Raw genomic sequence first — 12,590 nt, 5'->3', positions numbered from 1 at the left:
TAGGGTATTCCAGTCTTGAGACAACAATAAGTAGGCCTACATAGATCTATCAAACCATCATCAGAAGCAAGTGAAGCTTCCTACGGTATTCAAATATTGAGACAATAATAAGTAGGCCTACATAGAACTGTAAAACCATCATCAGAAGCAAGTAAAGCTTCCTACGGTATTCCAATATTGAGACAACAATAAGTAGGCCTACACAGATAGATCTGTAAAACCATCATCAGAAGCAAGTAAAACTTCCTACGGTATTCCAATATTGAGACAACAATAAGTAGGCCTACACAGATAGATCTGTAAAACCATCATCAGAAGCAAGTAAAGCTTCCTACGGTATTCCAGTATTGAGACAACAATAAGTAGGCCTACACAGATAGATAAAACCATCATCAGAAGCAAGTAAAGCTTCCTACGGTATTCCAATATTGAGACAACAATAAGTAGGCCTGCACAGATAGATAAAACCATCATCAGAAGCAAGTAGAGCTTCCTACGGTATTCCAGTCTTGAGACAACAGTAAGTAGGCCTACATAGATCTATTAAACCATCATCAGAAGCAAGTGAAGCTTCCTACGGTATTCAAATATTGAGACAATTATAAGTAGGCCTACATAGATCTGTAAAACCATCATCAGAAGCAAGTAAAGCTTCCTACGGTATTCCAATATTGAGACAACAATAAGTAGGCCTACACAGATAGATCTATAAAACCATCATCAGAAGCAAGTAAAGCTTCCTACGGTATTCCAATATTGAGACAACAATAAGTAGGCCTACACAGATAGATCTGTAAAACCATCATCAGAAGCAGGTAAAGCTTCCTACGGTATTCCAATATTGACAACAATAAGTAGGCCTACACAGATAGATCTGTAAAACCATCATCAGAAGCAAGTAAAGCTTCCTACGGTATTCCAATATTGAGTCAACAATAAGTAGGCCTACACAGATAGATAAAACCATCATCAGAAGCAAGTAAAGCTTCCTACCGTATTCCAATATTGAGACAACAATAAGTAGGCCTGCACAGATAGATAAAACCATCATCAGAAGCAGGTAAAGCTTCCTACGGTATTCCAGTCTTGAGACAACAGTAAGTAGGCCTACATAGATCTAATAAACCATCATCAGAAGCAAGTGAAGCTTCCTACGGTATTCAAATATTGAGACAATAATAAGTAGGCCTACATAGATCTGTAAAACCATCATCAGAAGCAAGTAAAGCTTCCTACGGTATTCCAATATTGAGACAAAAATAAGTAGGCCTACACAGATAGATCTGTAAAACCATCATCAGAAGCAAGTAAAGCTTCCTACGGTATTCCAATATTGAGACAACAATAAGTAGGCCTACACATATAGATAAAAAAATCATCAGAAGCAAGTAAAGCTTCCTACGGTATTCCAATCTTGACACAACAATAAGTAGGCCTACATAAATTTGTAAAACCATCATCAGAAGCAAGTAAGCTTCTTACGGTATTCCAATCTTGAAGCAACAATAAGTACTAAGTAGGCCTACATAGATCTGTAAAACCATCATCAGAAGCAAGTAAAGCTTCCTACGGTATTCCAATATTGACACAACAATAACTAGGCCTACATAGATCTATAAAACTATCATCAGAAGCAAATGAAGCTTTCTACGGTATTCCAATATTGAGACAATAATAAGTAGGCCTACATAGATCTGTAAAACCATCATCAGAAGCAAGTAAAGCTTCCTACGGTATTCCAATATTGAGACAACAATCAGTAGGCCTACACAGATAGATCTGTAAAACCATCATCAGAAGCAGGTAAAGCTTCCTACGGTATTCCAATATTGAGACAACAATAAGTAGGCCTGCACAGATAGATAAAACCATCATCAGAAGCAAGTAAAGCTTCCTACGGTATTCCAGTCTTGAGACAACAATAAGTAGGCCTACATAGATCTATCAAACCATCATCAGAAGCAAGTGAAGCTTCCTACGGTATTCAAATATTGAGACAATAATAAGTAGGCCTACATAGAACTGTAAAACCATCATCAGAAGCAAGTAAAGCTTCCTACGGTATTCCAATATTGAGACAACAATAAGTAGGCCTACACAGATAGATCTGTAAAACCATCATCAGAAGCAAGTAAAGCTTCCTACGGTATTCCAATATTGAGACAACAATAAGTAGGCCTACACAGATAGATCTGTAAAACCATCATCAGAAGCAAGTAAAGCTTCCTACGGTATTCCAATATTGAGACAACAATAAGTAGGCCTACACAGATAGATAAAACCATCATCAGAAGCAAGTAAAGCTTCCTACGGTATTCCAATATTGGGACAACAATAAGTAGGCCTGCACAGATAGATAAAACCATCATCAGAAGCAAGTAAAGCTTCCTACGGTATTCCAGTCTTGAGACAACAGTAAGTAGGCCTACATAGATCTATTAAACCATCATCAGAAGCAAGTGAAGCTTCCTACGGTATTCAAATATTGAGACAATAATAAGTAGGCCTACATAGATCTGTAAAACCATCATCAGAAGCAAGTAAAGCTTCCTACGGTATTCCAATATTGAGACAAAAATAAGTAGGCCTACACAGATAGATCTGTAAAACCATCATCAGAAGCAAGTAAAGCTTCCTACGGTATTCCAATATTGAGACAACAATAAGTAGGCCTACACAGATAGATCTATAAAACCATCATCAGAAGCAAGTAAAGCTTCCTACGGTATTCCAATATTGAGACAACAATAAGTAGGCCTACACAGATAGATCTGTAAAACCATCATCAGAAGCAAGTAAAGCTTCCTACGGTATTCCAATATTGAAGCAACAATAAGTACGAAGTAGGCCTACATAGATCTGTAAAACCATCATCAGAAGCAAGTAAAGCTTCCTATGATATTCCAATACTGACACAACAATAAGTAGGCCTACATAGATCTATAAAACCATCATCAGAAGCAAGTGAAGCTTCCTACGGTATTCAAATATTAAGACAATAATAAGTAGGCCTACATAGAACTGTAAAACCATCATCAGAAGCAAGTAAAGCTTCCTACGGTATTCCAATATTGAGACAACAATAAGTAGGCCTACACAGATAGATCTGTAAAGCCATCATCAGAAGCAAGTAAAGCTTCCTACGGTATTCCAATATTGAGACAACAATAAGTAGGCCTGCACAGATAGATAAAACCATCATCAGAAGCAAGTAAAGCTTCCTACGGTATTCCAGACTTAGGACAACAGTAAGTAGGCCTACATAGATCTATTAAACCATCATCAGAAGCAAGTGAAGCTTCCTACGGTATTCAAATATTGAGACAATAATAAGTAGGCCTACATAGATCTGTAAAACCATCATCAGAAGCAAGTAAAGCTTCCTACGGTATTCCAATATTGAGACAACAATAAGTAGGCCTACACAGATAGATCTATAAAACCATCATCAGAAGCAAGTAAAGCTTCCTACGGTATTCCAATATTGAGACAACAATAACTAGGCCTACACAGAGAGATCTGTAAAACCATCATCAGAAGCAAGTAAAGCTTCCTACGGTATTCCAATATTGAGACAACAATAAGTAGGCCTACACAATCAGATAGATAAAACCATCATCAGAAGCAAGTAAAGCTTCCTACGGTATTCCAATCTTGACACAACAATAAGTAGGCCTACATAAATTTGTAAAACCATCATCAGAAGCAAGTAAGCTTCCTACGGTATTCCAATCTTGAAGCAACAATAAGTACTAAGTAGGCCTACATAGATCTGTAAAACCATCATCAGAACCAAGTAAAGCTTCCTACGGTATTCCAATATTGACACAACAATAAGTAGGCCTACATAGATCTATAAAACCATCATCAGAAGCAAGTGAAGCTTTCTACGGTGTTCCAATATTGAGACAATAATAAGTAGGCCTACATAGATTTGTAAAACCATCATCAGAAGCAAGTAAAGCTTCCTACGGTATTCCAATATTGAGACAACAATAAGTAGGCCTACACAGATAGATCTGTAAAGCCATCATCAGAAGCAAGTAAAGCTTCCTACGGTATTCCAATATTGAGACAACAATAAGTAGGCCTGCACAGATAGATAAAACCATCATCAGAAGCAAGTAAAGCTTCCTAGGGTATTCCAGTCTTGAGACAACAATAAGTAGGCCTACATAGATCTATCAAACCATCATCAGAAGCAAGTGAAGCTTCCTACGGTATTCAAATATTGAGACAATAATAAGTAGGCCTACATAGAACTGTAAAACCATCATCAGAAGCAAGTAAAGCTTCCTACGGTATTCCAATATTGAGACAACAATAAGTAGGCCTACACAGATAGATCTGTAAAACCATCATCAGAAGCAAGTAAAACTTCCTACGGTATTCCAATATTGAGACAACAATAAGTAGGCCTACACAGATAGATCTGTAAAACCATCATCAGAAGCAAGTAAAGCTTCCTACGGTATTCCAATATTGAGACAACAATAAGTAGGCCTACACAGATAGATAAAACCATCATCAGAAGCAAGTAAAGCTTCCTACGGTATTCCAATATTGAGACAACAATAAGTAGGCCTGCACAGATAGATAAAACCATCATCAGAAGCAAGTAGAGCTTCCTACGGTATTCCAGTCTTGAGACAACAGTAAGTAGGCCTACATAGATCTATTAAACCATCATCAGAAGCAAGTGAAGCTTCCTACGGTATTCAAATATTGAGACAATTATAAGTAGGCCTACATAGATCTGTAAAACCATCATCAGAAGCAAGTAAAGCTTCCTACGGTATTCCAATATTGAGACAACAATAAGTAGGCCTACACAGATAGATCTATAAAACCATCATCAGAAGCAAGTAAAGCTTCCTACGGTATTCCAATATTGAGACAACAATAAGTAGGCCTACACAGATAGATCTGTAAAACCATCATCAGAAGCAAGTAAAGCTTCCTACGGTATTCCAATATTGACAACAATAAGTAGGCCTACACAGATAGATCTGTAAAACCATCATCAGAAGCAAGTAAAGCTTCCTACGGTATTCCAATATTGAGTCAACAATAAGTAGGCCTACACAGATAGATAAAACCATCATCAGAAGCAAGTAAAGCTTCCTACCGTATTCCAATATTGAGACAACAATAAGTAGGCCTGCACAGATAGATAAAACCATCATCAGAAGCAGGTAAAGCTTCCTACGGTATTCCAGTCTTGAGACAACAGTAAGTAGGCCTACATAGATCTAATAAACCATCATCAGAAGCAAGTGAAGCTTCCTACGGTATTCAAATATTGAGACAATAATAAGTAGGCCTACATAGATCTGTAAAACCATCATCAGAAGCAAGTAAAGCTTCCTACGGTATTCCAATATTGAGACAAAAATAAGTAGGCCTACACAGATAGATCTGTAAAACCATCATCAGAAGCAAGTAAAGCTTCCTACGGTATTCCAATATTGAGACAACAATAAGTAGGCCTACACATATAGATAAAAAAATCATCAGAAGCAAGTAAAGCTTCCTACGGTATTCCAATCTTGACACAACAATAAGTAGGCCTACATAAATTTGTAAAACCATCATCAGAAGCAAGTAAGCTTCTTACGGTATTCCAATCTTGAAGCAACAATAAGTACTAAGTAGGCCTACATAGATCTGTAAAACCATCATCAGAAGCAAGTAAAGCTTCCTACGGTATTCCAATATTGACACAACAATAACTAGGCCTACATAGATCTATAAAACTATCATCAGAAGCAAATGAAGCTTTCTACGGTATTCCAATATTGAGACAATAATAAGTAGGCCTACATAGATCTGTAAAACCATCATCAGAAGCAAGTAAAGCTTCCTACGGTATTCCAATATTGAGACAACAATCAGTAGGCCTACACAGATAGATCTGTAAAACCATCATCAGAAGCAGGTAAAGCTTCCTACGGTATTCCAATATTGAGACAACAATAAGTAGGCCTGCACAGACAGATAAAACCATCATCAGAAGCAAGTAAAGCTTCCTACGGTATTCCAGTCTTGAGACAACAATAAGTAGGCCTACATAGATCTATCAAACCATCATCAGAAGCAAGTGAAGCTTCCTACGGTATTCAAATATTGAGACAATAATAAGTAGGCCTACATAGAACTGTAAAACCATCATCAGAAGCAAGTAAAGCTTCCTACGGTATTCCAATATTGAGACAACAATAAGTAGGCCTACACAGATAGATCTGTAAAACCATCATCAGAAGCAAGTAAAGCTTCCTACGGTATTCCAATATTGAGACAACAATAAGTAGGCCTACACAGATAGATCTGTAAAACCATCATCAGAAGCAAGTAAAGCTTCCTACGGTATTCCAATATTGAGACAACAATAAGTAGGCCTACACAGATAGATAAAACCATCATCAGAAGCAAGTAAAGCTTCCTACGGTATTCCAATATTGGGACAACAATAAGTAGGCCTGCACAGATAGATAAAACCATCATCAGAAGCAAGTAAAGCTTCCTACGGTATTCCAGTCTTGAGACAACAGTAAGTAGGCCTACATAGATCTATTAAACCATCATCAGAAGCAAGTGAAGCTTCCTACGGTATTCAAATATTGAGACAATAATAAGTGGGCCTACATAGATCTGTAAAACCATCATCAGAAGCAAGTAAAGCTTCCTACGGTATTCCAATATTGAGACAAAAATAAGTAGGCCTACACAGATAGATCTGTAAAACCATCATCAGAAGCAAGTAAAGCTTCCTACGGTATCCCAATATTGAGACAACAATAAGTAGGCCTACACAGATAGATCTATAAAACCATCATCAGAAGCAAGTAAAGCTTCCTACGGTATTCCAATATTGAGACAACAATAAGTAGGCCTACACAGATAGATCTGTAAAACCATCATCAGAAGCAAGTAAAGCTTCCTACGGTATTCCAATCTTGAAGCAACAATAAGTACGAAGTAGGCCTACATAGATCTGTAAAACCATCATCAGAAGCAAGTAAAGCTTCCTATGATATTCAAATACTGACACAACAATAAGTAGGCCTACATAGATCTATAAAACCATCATCAGAAGCAAGTGAAGCTTCCTACGGTATTCAAATATTGAGACAATAATAAGTAGGCCTACATAGAACTGTAAAACCATCATCAGAAGCAAGTAAAGCTTCCTACGGTATTCCAGTCTTGAGACAACAATAAGTAGGCCTACATAGATCTATCAAACCATCATCAGAAGCAAGTGAAGCTTCCTACGGTATTCAAATATTGAGACAATAATAAGTAGGCCTACATAGAACTGTAAAACCATCATCAGAAGCAAGTAAAGCTTCCTACGGTATTCCAATATTGAGACAACAATAAGTAGGCCTACACAGATAGATCTGTAAAACCATCATCAGAAGCAAGTAAAGCTTCCTACGGTATTCCAATATTGAGACAACAATAAGTAGGCCTACACAGATAGATCTGTAAAACCATCATCAGAAGCAAGTAAAGCTTCCTACGGTATTCCAATATTGAGACAACAATAAGTAGGCCTACACAGATAGATAAAACCATCATCAGAAGCAAGTAAAGCTTCCTACGGTATTCCAATATTGGGACAACAATAAGTAGGCCTGCACAGATAGATAAAACCATCATCAGAAGCAAGTAAAGCTTCCTACGGTATTCCAGTCTTGAGACAACAGTAAGTAGGCCTACATAGATCTATTAAACCATCATCAGAAGCAAGTGAAGCTTCCTACGGTATTCAAATATTGAGACAATAATAAGTAGGCCTACATAGATCTGTAAAACCATCATCAGAAGCAAGTAAAGCTTCCTACGGTATTCCAATATTGAGACAAAAATAAGTAGGCCTACACAGATAGATCTGTAAAACCATCATCAGAAGCAAGTAAAGCTTCCTACGGTATTCCAATATTGAGACAACAATAAGTAGGCCTACACAGATAGATCTATAAAACCATCATCAGAAGCAAGTAAAGCTTCCTACGGTATTCCAATATTGAGACAACAATAAGTAGGCCTAGACAGATAGATCTGTAAAACCATCATCAGAAGCAAGTAAAGCTTCCTACGGTATTCCAATCTTGAAGCAACAATAAGTACGAAGTAGGCCTACATAGATCTGTAAAACCATCATCAGAAGCAAGTAAAGCTTCCTATGATATTCAAATACTGACACAACAATAAGTAGGCCTACATAGATCTATAAAACCATCATCAGAAGCAAGTGAAGCTTCCTACGGTATTCAAATATTGAGACAATAATAAGTAGGCCTACATAGAACTGTAAAACCATCATCAGAAGCAAGTAAAGCTTCCTACGGTATTCCAATATTGAGACAACAATAAGTAGGCCTACACAGATAGATCTGTAAAGCCATCATCAGAAGCAAGTAAAGCTTCCTACGGTATTCCAATATTGAGACAACAATAAGTAGGCCTGCACAGATAGATAAAACCATCATCAGAAGCAAGTAAAGCTTCCTAGGGTATTCCAGTCTTGAGACAACAATAAGTAGGCCTACATAGATATCTATCAAACCATCATCAGAAGCAAGTGAAGCTTCCTACGGTATTCAAATATTGAGACAATAATAAGTAGGCCTACATAGAACTGTAAAACCATCATCAGAAGCAAGTAAAGCTTCCTACGGTATTCCAATATTGAGACAACAATAAGTAGGCCTACACAGATAGATCTGTAAAACCATCATCAGAAGCAAGTAAAACTTCCTACGGTATTCCAATATTGAGACAACAATAAGTAGGCCTACACAGATAGATCTGTAAAACCATCATCAGAAGCAAGTAAAGCTTCCTACGGTATTCCAATATTGAGACAACAATAAGTAGGCCCACACAGATAGATAAAACCATCATCAGAAGCAAGTAAAGCTTCCTACGGTATTCCAATATTGAGACAACAATAAGTAGGCCTGCACAGATAGATAAAACCATCATCAGAAGCAAGTAGAGCTTCCTACGGTATTCCAGTCTTGAGACAACAGTAAGTAGGCCTACATAGATCTATTAAACCATCATCAGAAGCAAGTGAAGCTTCCTACGGTATTCAAAAATTGAGACAATTATAAGTAGGCCTACATAGATCTGTAAAACCATCATCAGAAGCAAGTAAAGCTTCCTACGGTATTCCAATATTGAGACAACAATAAGTAGGCCTACACAGATAGATCTATAAAACCATCATCAGAAGCAAGTAAAGCTTCCTACGGTATTCCAATATTGAGACAACAATAAGTAGGCCTACACAGATAGATCTGTAAAACCATCATCAGAAGCAAGTAAAGCTTCCTACGGTATTCCAATATTGACAACAATAAGTAGGCCTACACAGATAGATCTGTAAAACCATCATCAGAAGCAAGTAAAGCTTCCTACGGTATTCCAATATTGAGTCAACAATAAGTAGGCCTACACAGATAGATAAAACCATCATCAGAGGCAAGTAAAGCTTCCTACCGTATTCCAATATTGAGACAACAATAAGTAGGCCTGCACAGATAGATAAAACCATCATCAGAAGCAAGTAAAGCTTCCTACGGTATTCCAGTCTTGAGACAACAATAAGTAGGCCTACATAGATCTATCAAACCATCATCAGAAGCAAGTGAAGCTTCCTACGGTATTCAAATATTGAGACAATAATAAGTAGGCCTACATAGAACTGTAAAACCATCATCAGAAGCAAGTAAAGCTTCCTACGGTATTCCAATATTGAGACAACAATAAGTAGGCCTACACAGATAGATCTGTAAAACCATCATCAGAAGCAAGTAAAGCTTCCTACGGTATTCCAATCTTGAAGCAACAATAAGTACGAAGTAGGCCTACATAGATCTGTAAAACCATCATCAGAAGCAAGTAAAGCTTCCTATGATATTCCAATACTGACACAACAATAAGTAGGCCTACATAGATCTATAAAACCATCATCAGAAGCAAGTGAAGCTTCCTACGGTATTCAAATATTGAGACAATAATAAGTAGGCCTACATAGAACTGTAAAACCATCATCAGAAGCAAGTAAAGCTTCCTACGGTATTCCAATATTGAGACAACAATAAGTAGGCCTACACAGATAGATCTGTAAAACCATCATCAGAAGCAAGTAAAGCTTCCTACGGTATTCCAATATTGAGACAACAATAAGTAGGCCTACACAGATAGATCTGTAAAACCATCATCAGAAGCAAGTAAAGCTTCCTACGGTATTCCAATATTGAGACAACAATAAGTAGGCCTACACAGATAGATAAAACCATCATCAGAAGCAAGTAAAGCTTCCTACGGTATTCCAATCTTGACACAACAATAAGTAGGCCTACATAGATCTGTAAAACCATCATCAGAAGCGAGTAAAGCTTCCTACGGTATTCCAATAATTGAAACAACAATAAGTAGGCCTACATCTGTAAAACCATCATCAGAAGCAAGTTAAGCTTCCTACGGTATTCCAATATTGAGACAACAATAAGTAGGCCTACATAGATCTGTAAAACCATCATCAGAAGCGAGTGAAGCTTCCTACGGTATTCCAATATTAAGACAACAATAAGTAGGCCTACATAGATCTGTAAAACCATCATCAGAAGCAAGTGATGCTTCCTACGGTATTCCAATATTGAGACAACTATAAGTAGGCCTACATAGATAGATCTTTAAAACCATCATCAGAAGCAAGTAAAGCTTCCTACAGTATTCCAATATTGAGACAACAATAAATAGGCCTAAATAGATCTGTAAAACCATCATCAGAAGCAAGTAAAGCTTCCTACGGTATTCCAATCTTGAGAAAACAATAAGTAGGCCTACATAGTACTAAACCATCATCAGAAGCAAGTTCGCCGTTATGTTTGTTTTTGTTTGATTAGATATCTAGCGATGCAATGGCCTCATCTACCAGTAGCAAGACTGTTTCCAGGTCTGGTCTGGAGTCCTTGTCCTCCTGGAGACAACAGCCAACTGCCTCCTGTAGCGTCAGACACTTTCCTCGCCTCATAATCCTCCGCAATATGTAACCAATGCTAAAGATGTCAGCCTGCAACGATGTTCGAAGCCCACGTCTAACTTCTGGTGCCAGATGTGGATGTTTGGTCACGTCTGACTGATACTGGTAGCCTCGCTTATACGTGCATAGACTCAGATCCACAAAGAAGGGTTCTAAATTATCGTCAATCAGAATCTTTGTGCCCTTGATGGCATTCACAACAAATCCTTTAGAGTGTAATGTTTGCAGCTTCATGCAGATCTTTTTACCAAGAATGATCCACTCTTTTTTGGAGAGATGTGGGCCATACCTGATAAACTCGCCCAATGTCGTGCCTTTAGTATACTCGAAGAGCAGAACTGGATGTTGAGGCTGGCACTTACGGCTGGCCACGCCGCGGAACATGGGTGTTACATCTGTGTCATTGAGAAAGGAATAGACCCTAGCTTCAAACATGAAGCGCTCCCTGTTGGCTAATATCTCACACTTTTTAGCAACACAATTGATAGTCTGGAAGTTCTTAAGACGGAAGCGAACAACAAACTCCTGCCCCAACACATTCCTCGCTGGCCTCCATCTTTGCCCTGATTCTGGTGGCTTCTGTTGCCATCGGACAGAGTCAGGCTCTATTACCTCAATCACCACAGTGGCCAGTGGATCATCCTTCGGTAGGATCTCGAGCCCAAGTCGAACCAAACCTGCTGCCTCTAATTCTTCCTGACTTCTTTCATCTCTTTGCTCTTCGGAGTCAAGAGTGGTCTGAATCGTGTATTCTATGATCCCCATTGTCTCACAAAGACTTCTTAGGCTTGCCTCGGCAGAGCTGGCTGTTGCTCTTAGATGTGGCCGTAGCTTCAGGCACTGGTCAAACTCATCAGACAGTTCAGGGATGTCGATAGTGTGGCAGATGCGACCTATCATGATTCCTAAACTCCAAACATCTCCGGCCTGGCTGCATTGGGATCCATTCTTTATCTCAGGTGCGAGAAAGTGAGAACGGTCTTGTTTGGCTTCGGATGGGACATTTGTGTAGCAATTATTCTGACCAACAATGCTCGCGTTCCCGAGGTCAATGATGACAGGTTCATATGCCATGTATGCAGGGCTATCCGCTGATTTCACGACAACGACATTGTCCGTCTTCAGATCACAATGCAGGATACCCCTGGAATGAATTGCTGCGAGGTGTTTTGCCAATCTGTAGCAAATAAAAATCCATTGCTCTTTGTTTGGCCCAGGGATTTCGCACAGAAGTTCGAATAATGTCTTGCCATCACCGACCTTCTCCGTTATAATGCCGAATGGAAGCTTGTCCTCCTGGAAGACTGGCACCAGTCCATGGAACCGAGGAACAGAGGGACAGTCACCAATATAAAGGTTCATCTTGACCTCCTTCTCAAGGACATCTTCGGCTCGGCTGTGAGATGCAAAATATCTCTTCACAACTACTTGCATCGTCTTCCCACCTCCCAAATCCAGGGAACCAGACACGGTATCACCAAAAGCACCTTTCCCCAGAATGTGCATATCGGAGTCGTAGGTTATTCTC

Source organism: Lineus longissimus, chromosome 8 (assembly GCF_910592395.1).
Source record: "Lineus longissimus chromosome 8, tnLinLong1.2, whole genome shotgun sequence".
NCBI lineage: Eukaryota > Metazoa > Nemertea > Pilidiophora > Heteronemertea > Lineidae > Lineus > Lineus longissimus.
Note: the sequence above shows the minus strand (reverse complement) of the source record.